The 11,999-nt window shown below is 56.5% G+C and overlaps 1 non-coding gene across 1 annotated transcript; it reads left to right on the top strand.

The window, feature by feature from the left end:
- The first annotated feature begins 5,920 nt into the window (after positions 1-5,920).
- On the top strand, positions 5,921-6,111 carry LOC134758627 (U2 spliceosomal RNA). The gene has a single exon (XR_010134035.1). It is a non-coding gene; the product is annotated as a U2 spliceosomal RNA (small nuclear RNA).
- Positions 6,112-11,999: the final 5,888 nt, after the last annotated feature.

Genomic DNA, 11,999 nt, shown 5'->3' with positions numbered 1-11,999 from the left:
CCGGGGATACAACGCGTCTCCTAAAAGTAGAGGGAGGTAAGAGACGGTAGCACCTGCGGGGCGGCTTGCACGCCGAGTGCCTGTGACGCGCCGGCTCGACTTAACTGTTTCCCTGAAGTACCGCGAGGTTCCTGATCTGCGGGCGGTAGACGGTAGGCTTATGCGGCACGCTTCCGTTTCCACCGTGACTACTGCGCTTCGGGAAGGCCACGACCTACTCCTTTGGGGAGGTCCTTAGGATCTCGGCTTGGCAGTCGAGTGGGTGGCGACCTTTAAAAGGAATGGGATCCACCCGGAATTGAACTTCCTTCTCCTCTCTCTATCTCTCTATCTGTCTGTCTGTCTGTCTGTCTCTGTCTGTCTGTCTGTCTGTCTATCTCTCTCTCTCTCTCTGTCTCTCTGTCTCTCTGTCTCTCTCTCTCTCTCTCTCCCGCCCCGCCTCTCCCCGGCTCTTTTGGTTTCCCCCACCCCCTCCCAAGTTCTGGGGTACATGTGCAGGACGTGCAGGTTTGGAACATAGGTACACGTGTGCCACGGTGCTTTGCTGCACCTAGCCACCAGTCGTCTAGGTTTGAAGCCCCGCGTGCGTTGGCTATTTGGCCTAATGCTCTCTCTCCCCTTGCCCCCCACGCCCCGTCAGGGCCCGGCGTGTGATGTTCCCCTCCCTGTGTCCCATGTGTTCTCACTGTTCAACTCCCACTTAGGAGCGAGAACATGCGGTGTTTGGTTTTCGCTTTCTGTGTGAGTTTGCTGAGAATGAGGCCTTCCAGCTTCATCCACGTTCCCGCAGAGGACATGAACTCATCCTTTTTTATGGCTGCCTAGTAATTCCATGGTGTATACGTGCCACACTTTCTTTATCCAGCCTATCATTCATGGGCATTCGAGTTGGTTCCAAGTCTTTGCTATTGTAAATAGTGCTGCAGTAAACATACGTGTCCACGTGTCTTCCTAGTAGGCACTTCTTCCTCTTCAGCCCGCTGAGTAGCTGGCACTTCAAGGCAGGTGCCAACGCACCGGCAGCAAGCTTCCTTTTTTGCCCGGGAAAAACTGAGGTGCAGGTAGTATAAGCCATTTATCACGGAACGCACAGGAGCAGAGCTCGAGTCCAAGCATCGTGGCTCCACCCGTCATGCTTGATGCATCTTTAGGCTCCGCTCTAGGTATGTGTATCCTTTACGGGATCAGCCACCGGCAGTTGCCTTGCGACCACGATGACAAATCTCTGCCGGCTCTTTTGGGTCTCATCCCTGTATCTATACGTTGCATCCCAACATAAAGATCGGAATGTTCCTTTCGCTGACCCAGTCTCTCACCCTTTCCAAACTCCAGAAATCTTGTCTGTCCTCGGAAGAACTCCCCCTGCTTCTTTCTCTAAAGGCTGTCTTCAGGCCGGGCACAGTGGGAGGATCGCTTGAGCCCAGAAGGCCGCAGTGAGGTGAGATCGCGCCATTGCCCTGCAGCCCCGGCGGCAGAGCCGGAGCCCCGTCTCGAAACAAACAAACAAAAACCAACCAACCAACCAACACAGACAAAGAAAGAAAGAGCCCAGGCAACCTAGTGAAAACCTGTTCGGGCTGGGGCGTATCTGTACCCCAGCTGTTCCAGAGGCTGAGGCCAGGAGGATGGGTGGACGCTGGGAGGTGGATGCTGCAGTGAGCAGTGATTGCACCACTGCACTCCAGCCTGGGTGACAGAGCCAGACCCCGTCCCAAATAAATAAACATAAAAATAAAGGAACCAGTTTGTAGAAAGCGGGAGAGGGTCCCATTGAACTTGAAGCCTTCGAGCAACAGCTGTGGCTGGACAGGTTGGACCAGCAGGCTGGAGCAGTCGCCATCTTGGCAGGGATCATTGACCCTGATCTATCGTCGGGAGGAGGGAGAGCTGATCTTACGCAGGGAGGGCAGGTGGACTATGTGTGGACTCTGGTGATCTGTTTGGGTGCCAGGTGTTACTCCCAGGGCCACCCGTAACTGTGAATGTGCAGGAACCCTGACTTGAGAAGGGCCTGGCCACGGGGGGCTTAGGCCCCTGGGGAATGAGAGTTTGGTTCCCGGTACCCAGGGAAACCACCAGCATCGGCAGAGGTGATAGCTGAGGAGGAGCGGGGATTTGGACGAGAGACACAGGATGAGTACCGGGGGCAGCCCCGTGATCAACAACTGCTGCAAGAGGGGCTGTTTGTTCGACTCACTAGTCTTCTGCGGCTCTATGCGGTACTAAAGAGCAGAAGACAGAAGATACAAAAACCACAAAAATTAGCCGGGCGTGGTGCTGCGCGTCAATAATCCCAGCTACTCGGGAGGCTGAGACAGGAGAATCGCTTGAACCCGGGAGGCGGAAGTTTCAGCGAGCCGAGATCACGCCATTGCAGTCCAACCTGAGCGTCCGAGCGAGACTCTATCTCAGAAAATAAAGACAGGATGAAAGAGCCCGGCGCGGTGGCTTACGCCTGTAATCGCAGCGCTTTGGGAGGCCGAGGCGGGCGGATCGCCTGAGGTCAGGAGCTCCAGACCAGCCTGGCCGACATGACGAAACCCCCTAAAAATACAAAAATTAGCCGGGCGTGGTGGCCTACGCCTGTAATCCCAGCTACCCAGGAGGCCGAGGCAGGAGAATCGCTGGAACCCGGGAGGTAGAGGCTGCAGTGAGCCGACATCGCGCCACTGCACTCCAGCCTGGGCGACAGAGCAAGAGTTTGTCTCTCAAAAAAAAAAAAAAAGAAAAAAGAAAAAAAGCCTGGGTGAGCGGTGGCTCAAGCCTGTAATCGCAAGCAACACTTTGGGAGGCGGCAGCTGGGCAGATCACCGGAGGTCGGGAGTTGGAGACCAGCCTGACCAACATGGAGAAACCCCGTCTGTACTAAAAATACAAACTTAGCCGGGCGTGGTGGCACATGCCCGTAGTCCCAGCTGCTCGGGAGGCTGAGGCAGGGGAATCGCTTGAACCCGGGAGGCGGAGGTTGCAGAGAGCCTAGATCGCGCCATTGGACTCCAGGCTGGGTAACAAGAGCGGAACCTCCGTCTGAAAAAAAAAAAAAAAAGAAAAAAATTGGGAGAATTTTACTCCCACTGCCATCAAAATCTCATGTGTATAGCACAGCTCCATTAGAACTGACCACATTTCCAGGGCTCCCTAGATACCTGTGGCTAGCGGCTGCCATACTACACCGTGCTGGGCTGTAGAATGGGGATGACAAGACAGGGCGGCGGAGATTGGGTTGGCGTGAAGTGAGGGAAACACTCGGCCGCAGGACAAAAATAAAACAGCAAGGGGGCACCGAAAGACTCAGTAGTCCACATGAATATCTTGATTACCTTGTAGCTGAGATAATGTAGGGTCCACCCCTACCGGGTCTGTGGGTTTTCTCTTCGTGTGTGTGCGCGGAGACGAGAGATCGTAGAGATAAAGACAGAAGACAAAGAGATAGGAAGAAAGACAGCTGGGCCCGGGGGACCACTGCCACCAAAGCGTGGAGGCAGACAGGTAGTGGCCCCGAATGCCTGGAGGCGCTGCTATTTATTGTAGTCAAGGCAAGGGGGCAGGGTAAGGAGTGCCAGTCATCTCCAATGATCGATAGGTCACGCGAGTCACGTGTCCACTGGACAGGGGGCCTTTCCCTTTGTGGTAGCCGAGGTGGAGAGGGAGGACAGCAAACGTCAGCGTTTCTTCCATGCACTTATCAGAAAGATCGAAGACTGTGGTACTTCTACTAATTCTGCTACTGCTGTCTTCTAAGGACTTAAAAGGGGGAGCCAGGGGTACAGGCGGAACATGAAAGTGAACAAGGAGCGTGACCACTGAAGCACAGCATCACAGGGAGACGTTGAAGCCTCCGGATGACTGCGGGCCGGCCTGGCTAATGTCAGACCTCCCACAAGAGGTGGTGGAGCAGAGCGTTCTCTGTCTCCCCTGGAGAGAGGGAGATTCCCTTTCTCGGTCTGCTAAGTAACGGGTGCCTTCCCAGGCACTGGGGCCACCGCTAGACCAAGGCCTGCTAAGTAACCAGGGCCTTCCCAGGCACTGGCATTACCGCTAGGCCAAGGAGCCCTCCAGCGGCCCTTCTCTGGGCGTGAATGAGGGCTCACGCTCTTGTCTTCTGGTCACCTCTCACTGTGGCCCTTCAGCTCCTAACTCTGTGTGGCCTGGTTTCCCCCAAGGTAATCATAACAGAACAGAGATTATTATGGTAATAGAACAAAGAGTAATGCTACAAACTAATGATTAATAATAGTCAGATATAATCCTATCCGTTTCCTATCTCTAGTAAAACTTTTCTTATTCTAATTATTTTCTTTACTATACTGGAACAGCTTGTGCCTTCAGGCTCTTGCCTGGGCACCTGGGTGGCTTGCGGCCCACAAGATAAGATGTATTGCGTTGAACTATAATTTATGTTGATTGCTGAATGATTTAGGGCGGGGGGGGGGGTGGGCGCCCCCTGAAATTCTGCCCTGGAGCGGTGGCCTCACCCTAACCCTGGCCGTGGCTAATAATAAGGCCCACCTCTTAGGGCCGTGGAGTGAAATAAGTTTTCCAGGTAATGCGCAGTAAAGCCCTCAGCCCTCCGCTGACGTTGCGTTAGGAAGGAGGAAGGGAGAGGTAAATGCTGAGCCCGCAGGCGGCAGTCTGTGCCTCGGAGAGAAACTTTATCCCAACCTTGCTGGGGGCCTTGACGCCCACCTTGCCCCAAGAGCACCCCGGCAGTCACCCCTGCCCTCTGGGGTCCTGCCACCCCGAGCCCGACCTTCCCCCTTTTCCCCCGCGCCGGGCCAACAGCCTCCTAACTGCGTCGTGCTCATCACGGTCTGTCGTGCTCATCACCTTTGCGTCGTTTCTTCGCTCCACAAACGTTTACTGAGCGCCTTCCACACGCCAGGCGCCAGACTCGCGCGGGGAAACAGGGATAAGCACTGAGGAGGGGTCCCAGCCCTCAGCGATGGGATCTCAGAGCGGGAGATAAAGGGTTGCCCAGAAGGGTGGTGAGTGGAATAGCTGATATAAACAACGGGGGCGCGATGAAATACACAGGAGGGCTGCTAGTCACATACGGGGCGGGTGCCGAGGGCCCTTGACTAAGGGAGGCTTCCTGGACGGGTGACACCCAAGCGGAGTCCTGACGACCTGCGTCAGAGGTAGCCAGGCGAGGAGGAGGGGAAAGGAATCCACGTCCCGAGCAGAGAGGCAGCTTTCCCTACACAGCACAGGACACGGTCCGCGCACAGAAGCCGCAGGAGACGCAGGCACAGGGGCTGGGGAGAATCCTTGCTGGGCCCTCGCCGCCTCCCTCTGCCGGGTGTCTGGTGCCAGCCTCCTGCCTGGCAGAGGAACTCCAGCCCCTGCTCCCGGAAGCCCCTCCAGGCCTTCGGCTTCCCTGACTGGGCATGGGCCCCTCGTCCCCTCGGGTACGGGGCCGGTCTCCCCGCCCGCGGGCGGCGAAGTAAAGGCCCAGCGCAGCCCGCGCTCCTGCCCTGGGGCCTCGTCTTTCTCCAGGAAAACGTGGACCGCTCTCCGCCGACAGGTCTCTTCCACAGACCCCCGTCGCCTTCGCCCCCAGTCCCTTCCGGTTCTGTCTTTCCGCTGGCTCCGTACGAACAAGGAAGTCGCCCCCAGCGGAGCCCCGGCTCCCCCAGGCAGAGGCGGCCCCGGGGGCGGAGTCAACGGCGGAGGCCACGCCCTCTGTGAAAGGGCGGGGCATGCAAATTCGAAATGAAAGCCCGGGAACGCCGGAAGAAGCACGGGTGTAAGATTTCCCTTTTCAAAGGCGGAGAATGAGAAATCAGCCCGAGAGTGTAAGGGCGTCAATAGCGCTGTGGACGAGACAGAGGGAATGGGGCAAGGAGCGAGGCTGGGGCTCTCACCGCGACTTGAATGTGGATGAGAGTGGGACGGTGACGGCGGGCGCGAAGGCGACCGCATCGCTTCTCGGCCTTTTGGCTAAGATCAAGTGTAGTATCTGTTCTTATCAGTTTAATATCTGATACGTCCTCTATCCGAGGACAATATATTAAATGGATTTTTGGAGCAGGGAGATGGAATAGGAGCTTGCTCCGTCCACTCCACGCATCGACCTGGTATTGCAGTACCTCCAGGAACGGTGCACCCCCTCCGGGGATACAACGCGTCTCCTAAAAGTAGAGGGAGGTAAGAGACGGTAGCACCTGCGGGGCGGCTTGCACGCCGAGTGCCTGTGACGCGCCGGCTCGACTTAACTGTTTCCCTGAAGTACCGCGAGGTTCCTGATCTGCGGGCGGTAGACGGTAGGCTTATGCGGCACGCTTCCGTTTCCACCGTGACTACTGCGCTTCGGGAAGGCCACGACCTACTCCTTTGGGGAGGTCCTTAGGATCTCGGCTTGGCAGTCGAGTGGGTGGCGACCTTTAAAAGGAATGGGATCCACCCGGAATTGAACTTCCTTCTCCTCTCTCTATCTCTCTATCTGTCTGTCTCTGTCTGTCTGTCTATCTCTCTCTCTCTCTCTCTCTCTGTCTCTCTGTCTCTCTCTCTCCCGCCCCGCCTCTCCCCGGCTCTTTTGGTTTCCCCCACCCCCTCCCAAGTTCTGGGGTACATGTGCAGGACGTGCAGGTTTGGAACATAGGTACACGTGTGCCACGGTGCTTTGCTGCACCTAGCCACCAGTCGTCTAGGTTTGAAGCCCCGCGTGCGTTGGCTATTTGGCCTAATGCTCTCTCTCCCCTTGCCCCCCACGCCCCGTCAGGGCCCGGCGTGTGATGTTCCCCTCCCTGTGTCCCATGTGTTCTCACTGTTCAACTCCCACTTAGGAGCGAGAACATGCGGTGTTTGGTTTTCGCTTTCTGTGTGAGTTTGCTGAGAATGAGGCCTTCCAGCTTCATCCACGTTCCCGCAGAGGACATGAACTCATCCTTTTTTATGGCTGCCTAGTAATTCCATGGTGTATACGTGCCACACTTTCTTTATCCAGCCTATCATTCATGGGCATTCGAGTTGGTTCCAAGTCTTTGCTATTGTAAATAGTGCTGCAGTAAACATACGTGTCCACGTGTCTTCCTAGTAGGCACTTCTTCCTCTTCAGCCCGCTGAGTAGCTGGCACTTCAAGGCAGGTGCCAACGCACCGGCAGCAAGCTTCCTTTTTTGCCCGGGAAAAACTGAGGTGCAGGTAGTATAAGCCATTTATCACGGAACGCACAGGAGCAGAGCTCGAGTCCAAGCATCGTGGCTCCACCCGTCATGCTTGATGCATCTTTAGGCTCCGCTCTAGGTATGTGTATCCTTTACGGGATCAGCCACCGGCAGTTGCCTTGCGACCACGATGACAAATCTCTGCCGGCTCTTTTGGGTCTCATCCCTGTATCTATACGTTGCATCCCAACATAAAGATCGGAATGTTCCTTTCGCTGACCCAGTCTCTCACCCTTTCCAAACTCCAGAAATCTTGTCTGTCCTCGGAAGAACTCCCCCTGCTTCTTTCTCTAAAGGCTGTCTTCAGGCCGGGCACAGTGGGAGGATCGCTTGAGCCCAGAAGGCCGCAGTGAGGTGAGATCGCGCCATTGCCCTGCAGCCCCGGCGGCAGAGCCGGAGCCCCGTCTCGAAACAAACAAACAAAAACCAACCAACCAACCAACACAGACAAAGAAAGAAAGAGCCCAGGCAACCTAGTGAAAACCTGTTCGGGCTGGGGCGTATCTGTACCCCAGCTGTTCCAGAGGCTGAGGCCAGGAGGATGGGTGGACGCTGGGAGGTGGATGCTGCAGTGAGCAGTGATTGCACCACTGCACTCCAGCCTGGGTGACAGAGCCAGACCCCGTCCCAAATAAATAAACATAAAAATAAAGGAACCAGTTTGTAGAAAGCGGGAGAGGGTCCCATTGAACTTGAAGCCTTCGAGCAACAGCTGTGGCTGGACAGGTTGGACCAGCAGGCTGGAGCAGTCGCCATCTTGGCAGGGATCATTGACCCTGATCTATCGTCGGGAGGAGGGAGAGCTGATCTTACGCAGGGAGGGCAGGTGGACTATGTGTGGACTCTGGTGATCTGTTTGGGTGCCAGGTGTTACTCCCAGGGCCACCCGTAACTGTGAATGTGCAGGAACCCTGACTTGAGAAGGGCCTGGCCACGGGGGGCTTAGGCCCCTGGGGAATGAGAGTTTGGTTCCCGGTACCCAGGGAAACCACCAGCATCGGCAGAGGTGATAGCTGAGGAGGAGCGGGGATTTGGACGAGAGACACAGGATGAGTACCGGGGGCAGCCCCGTGATCAACAACTGCTGCAAGAGGGGCTGTTTGTTCGACTCACTAGTCTTCTGCGGCTCTATGCGGTACTAAAGAGCAGAAGACAGAAGATACAAAAACCACAAAAATTAGCCGGGCGTGGTGCTGCGCGTCAATAATCCCAGCTACTCGGGAGGCTGAGACAGGAGAATCGCTTGAACCCGGGAGGCGGAAGTTTCAGCGAGCCGAGATCACGCCATTGCAGTCCAACCTGAGCGTCCGAGCGAGACTCTATCTCAGAAAATAAAGACAGGATGAAAGAGCCCGGCGCGGTGGCTTACGCCTGTAATCGCAGCGCTTTGGGAGGCCGAGGCGGGCGGATCGCCTGAGGTCAGGAGCTCCAGACCAGCCTGGCCGACATGGCGAAACCCCCTAAAAATACAAAAATTAGCCGGGCGTGGTGGCCTACGCCTGTAATCCCAGCTACCCAGGAGGCCGAGGCAGGAGAATCGCTGGAACCCGGGAGGTAGAGGCTGCAGTGAGCCGACATCGTGCCACTGCACTCCAGCCTGGGCGACAGAGCAAGAGTTTGTCTCTCAAAAAAAAAAAAAAAGAAAAAAGAAAAAAAGCCTGGGTGAGCGGTGGCTCAAGCCTGTAATCGCAAGCAACACTTTGGGAGGCGGCAGCTGGGCAGATCACCGGAGGTCGGGAGTTGGAGACCAGCCTGACCAACATGGAGAAACCCCGTCTGTACTAAAAATACAAACTTAGCCGGGCGTGGTGGCACATGCCCGTAGTCCCAGCTGCTCGGGAGGCTGAGGCAGGGGAATCGCTTGAACCCGGGAGGCGGAGGTTGCAGAGAGCCTAGATCGCGCCATTGGACTCCAGGCTGGGTAACAAGAGCGGAACCTCCGTCTGAAAAAAAAAAAAAAAAGAAAAAAATTGGGAGAATTTTACTCCCACTGCCATCAAAATCTCATGTGTATAGCACAGCTCCATTAGAACTGACCACATTTCCAGGGCTCCCTAGATACCTGTGGCTAGCGGCTGCCATACTACACCGTGCTGGGCTGTAGAATGGGGATGACAAGACAGGGCGGCGGAGATTGGGTTGGCGTGAAGTGAGGGAAACACTCGGCCGCAGGACAAAAATAAAACAGCAAGGGGGCACCGAAAGACTCAGTAGTCCACATGAATATCTTGATTACCTTGTAGCTGAGATAATGTAGGGTCCACCCCTACCGGGTCTGTGGGTTTTCTCTTCGTGTGTGTGCGCGGAGACGAGAGATCGTAGAGATAAAGACAGAAGACAAAGAGATAGGAAGAAAGACAGCTGGGCCCGGGGGACCACTGCCACCAAAGCGTGGAGGCAGACAGGTAGTGGCCCCGAATGCCTGGAGGCGCTGCTATTTATTGTAGTCAAGGCAAGGGGGCAGGGTAAGGAGTGCCAGTCATCTCCAATGATCGATAGGTCACGCGAGTCACGTGTCCACTGGACAGGGGGCCTTTCCCTTTGTGGTAGCCGAGGTGGAGAGGGAGGACAGCAAACGTCAGCGTTTCTTCCATGCACTTATCAGAAAGATCGAAGACTGTGGTACTTCTACTAATTCTGCTACTGCTGTCTTCTAAGGACTTAAAAGGGGGAGCCAGGGGTACAGGCGGAACATGAAAGTGAACAAGGAGCGTGACCACTGAAGCACAGCATCACAGGGAGACGTTGAAGCCTCCGGATGACTGCGGGCCGGCCTGGCTAATGTCAGACCTCCCACAAGAGGTGGTGGAGCAGAGCGTTCTCTGTCTCCCCTGGAGAGAGGGAGATTCCCTTTCTCGGTCTGCTAAGTAACGGGTGCCTTCCCAGGCACTGGGGCCACCGCTAGACCAAGGCCTGCTAAGTAACCAGGGCCTTCCCAGGCACTGGCATTACCGCTAGGCCAAGGAGCCCTCCAGCGGCCCTTCTCTGGGCGTGAATGAGGGCTCACGCTCTTGTCTTCTGGTCACCTCTCACTGTGGCCCTTCAGCTCCTAACTCTGTGTGGCCTGGTTTCCCCCAAGGTAATCATAATAGAACAGAGATTATTATGGTAATAGAACAAAGAGTAATGCTACAAACTAATGATTAATAATAGTCAGATATAATCCTATCCGTTTCCTATCTCTAGTAAAACTTTTCTTATTCTAATTATTTTCTTTACTATACTGGAACAGCTTGTGCCTTCAGGCTCTTGCCTGGGCACCTGGGTGGCTTGCGGCCCACAAGATAAGATATATTGCGTTGAACTATAATTTATGTTGATTGCTGAATGATTTAGGGCGGGGGGGGGTGGGCTCCCCCTGAAATTCTGCCCTGGAGCGGTGGCCTCACCCTAACCCTGGCCGTGGCTAATAATAAGGCCCACCTCTTAGGGCCGTGGAGTGAAATAAGTTTTCCAGGTAATGCGCAGTAAAGCCCTCAGCCCTCCGCTGACGTTGCGTTAGGAAGGAGGAAGGGAGAGGTAAATGCTGAGCCCGCAGGCGGCAGTCTGTGCCTCGGAGAGAAACTTTATCCCAACCTTGCTGGGGGCCTTGACGCCCACCTTGCCCCAAGAGCACCCCGGCAGTCACCCCTGCCCTCTGGGGTCCTGCCACCCCGAGCCCGACCTTCCCCCTTTTCCCCCGCGCCGGGCCAACAGCCTCCTAACTGCGTCGTGCTCATCACGGTCTGTCGTGCTCATCACCTTTGCGTCGTTTCTTCGCTCCACAAACGTTTACTGAGCGCCTTCCACACGCCAGGCGCCAGACTCGCGCGGGGAAACAGGGATAAGCACTGAGGAGGGGTCCCAGCCCTCAGCGATGGGATCTCAGAGCGGGAGATAAAGGGTTGCCCAGAAGGGTGGTGAGTGGAATAGCTGATATAAACAACGGGGGCGCGATGAAATACACAGGAGGGCTGCTAGTCACATACGGGGCGGGTGCCGAGGGCCCTTGACTAAGGGAGGCTTCCTGGACGGGTGACACCCAAGCGGAGTCCTGACGACCTGCGTCAGAGGTAGCCAGGCGAGGAGGAGGGGAAAGGAATCCACGTCCCGAGCAGAGAGGCAGCTTTCCCTACACAGCACAGGACACGGTCCGCGCACAGAAGCCGCAGGAGACGCAGGCACAGGGGCTGGGGAGAATCCTTGCTGGGCCCTCGCCGCCTCCCTCTGCCGGGTGTCTGGTGCCAGCCTCCTGCCTGGCAGAGGAACTCCAGCCCCTGCTCCCGGAAGCCCCTCCAGGCCTTCGGCTTCCCTGACTGGGCATGGGCCCCTCGTCCCCTCGGGTACGGGGCCGGTCTCCCCGCCCGCGGGCGGCGAAGTAAAGGCCCAGCGCAGCCCGCGCTCCTGCCCTGGGGCCTCGTCTTTCTCCAGGAAAACGTGGACCGCTCTCCGCCGACAGGTCTCTTCCACAGACCCCCGTCGCCTTCGCCCCCAGTCCCTTCCGGTTCTGTCTTTCCGCTGGCTCCGTACGAACAAGGAAGTCGCCCCCAGCGGAGCCCCGGCTCCCCCAGGCAGAGGCGGCCCCGGGGGCGGAGTCAACGGCGGAGGCCACGCCCTCTGTGAAAGGGCGGGGCATGCAAATTCGAAATGAAAGCCCGGGAACGCCGGAAGAAGCACGGGTGTAAGATTTCCCTTTTCAAAGGCGGAGAATGAGAAATCAGCCCGAGAGTGTAAGGGCGTCAATAGCGCTGTGGACGAGACAGAGGGAATGGGGCAAGGAGCGAGGCTGGGGCTCTCACCGCGACTTGAATGTGGATGAGAGTGGGATGGTGACGGCGGGCGCGAAGGCGACCGC

Source organism: Gorilla gorilla, chromosome 4 (assembly GCF_029281585.2).
Source record: "Gorilla gorilla gorilla isolate KB3781 chromosome 4, NHGRI_mGorGor1-v2.1_pri, whole genome shotgun sequence".
In the NCBI taxonomy this organism is placed as follows: Eukaryota; Metazoa; Chordata; class Mammalia; order Primates; family Hominidae; genus Gorilla; species Gorilla gorilla.
Note: the sequence above shows the minus strand (reverse complement) of the source record. Positions and strands in the feature narration are given on the sequence as shown.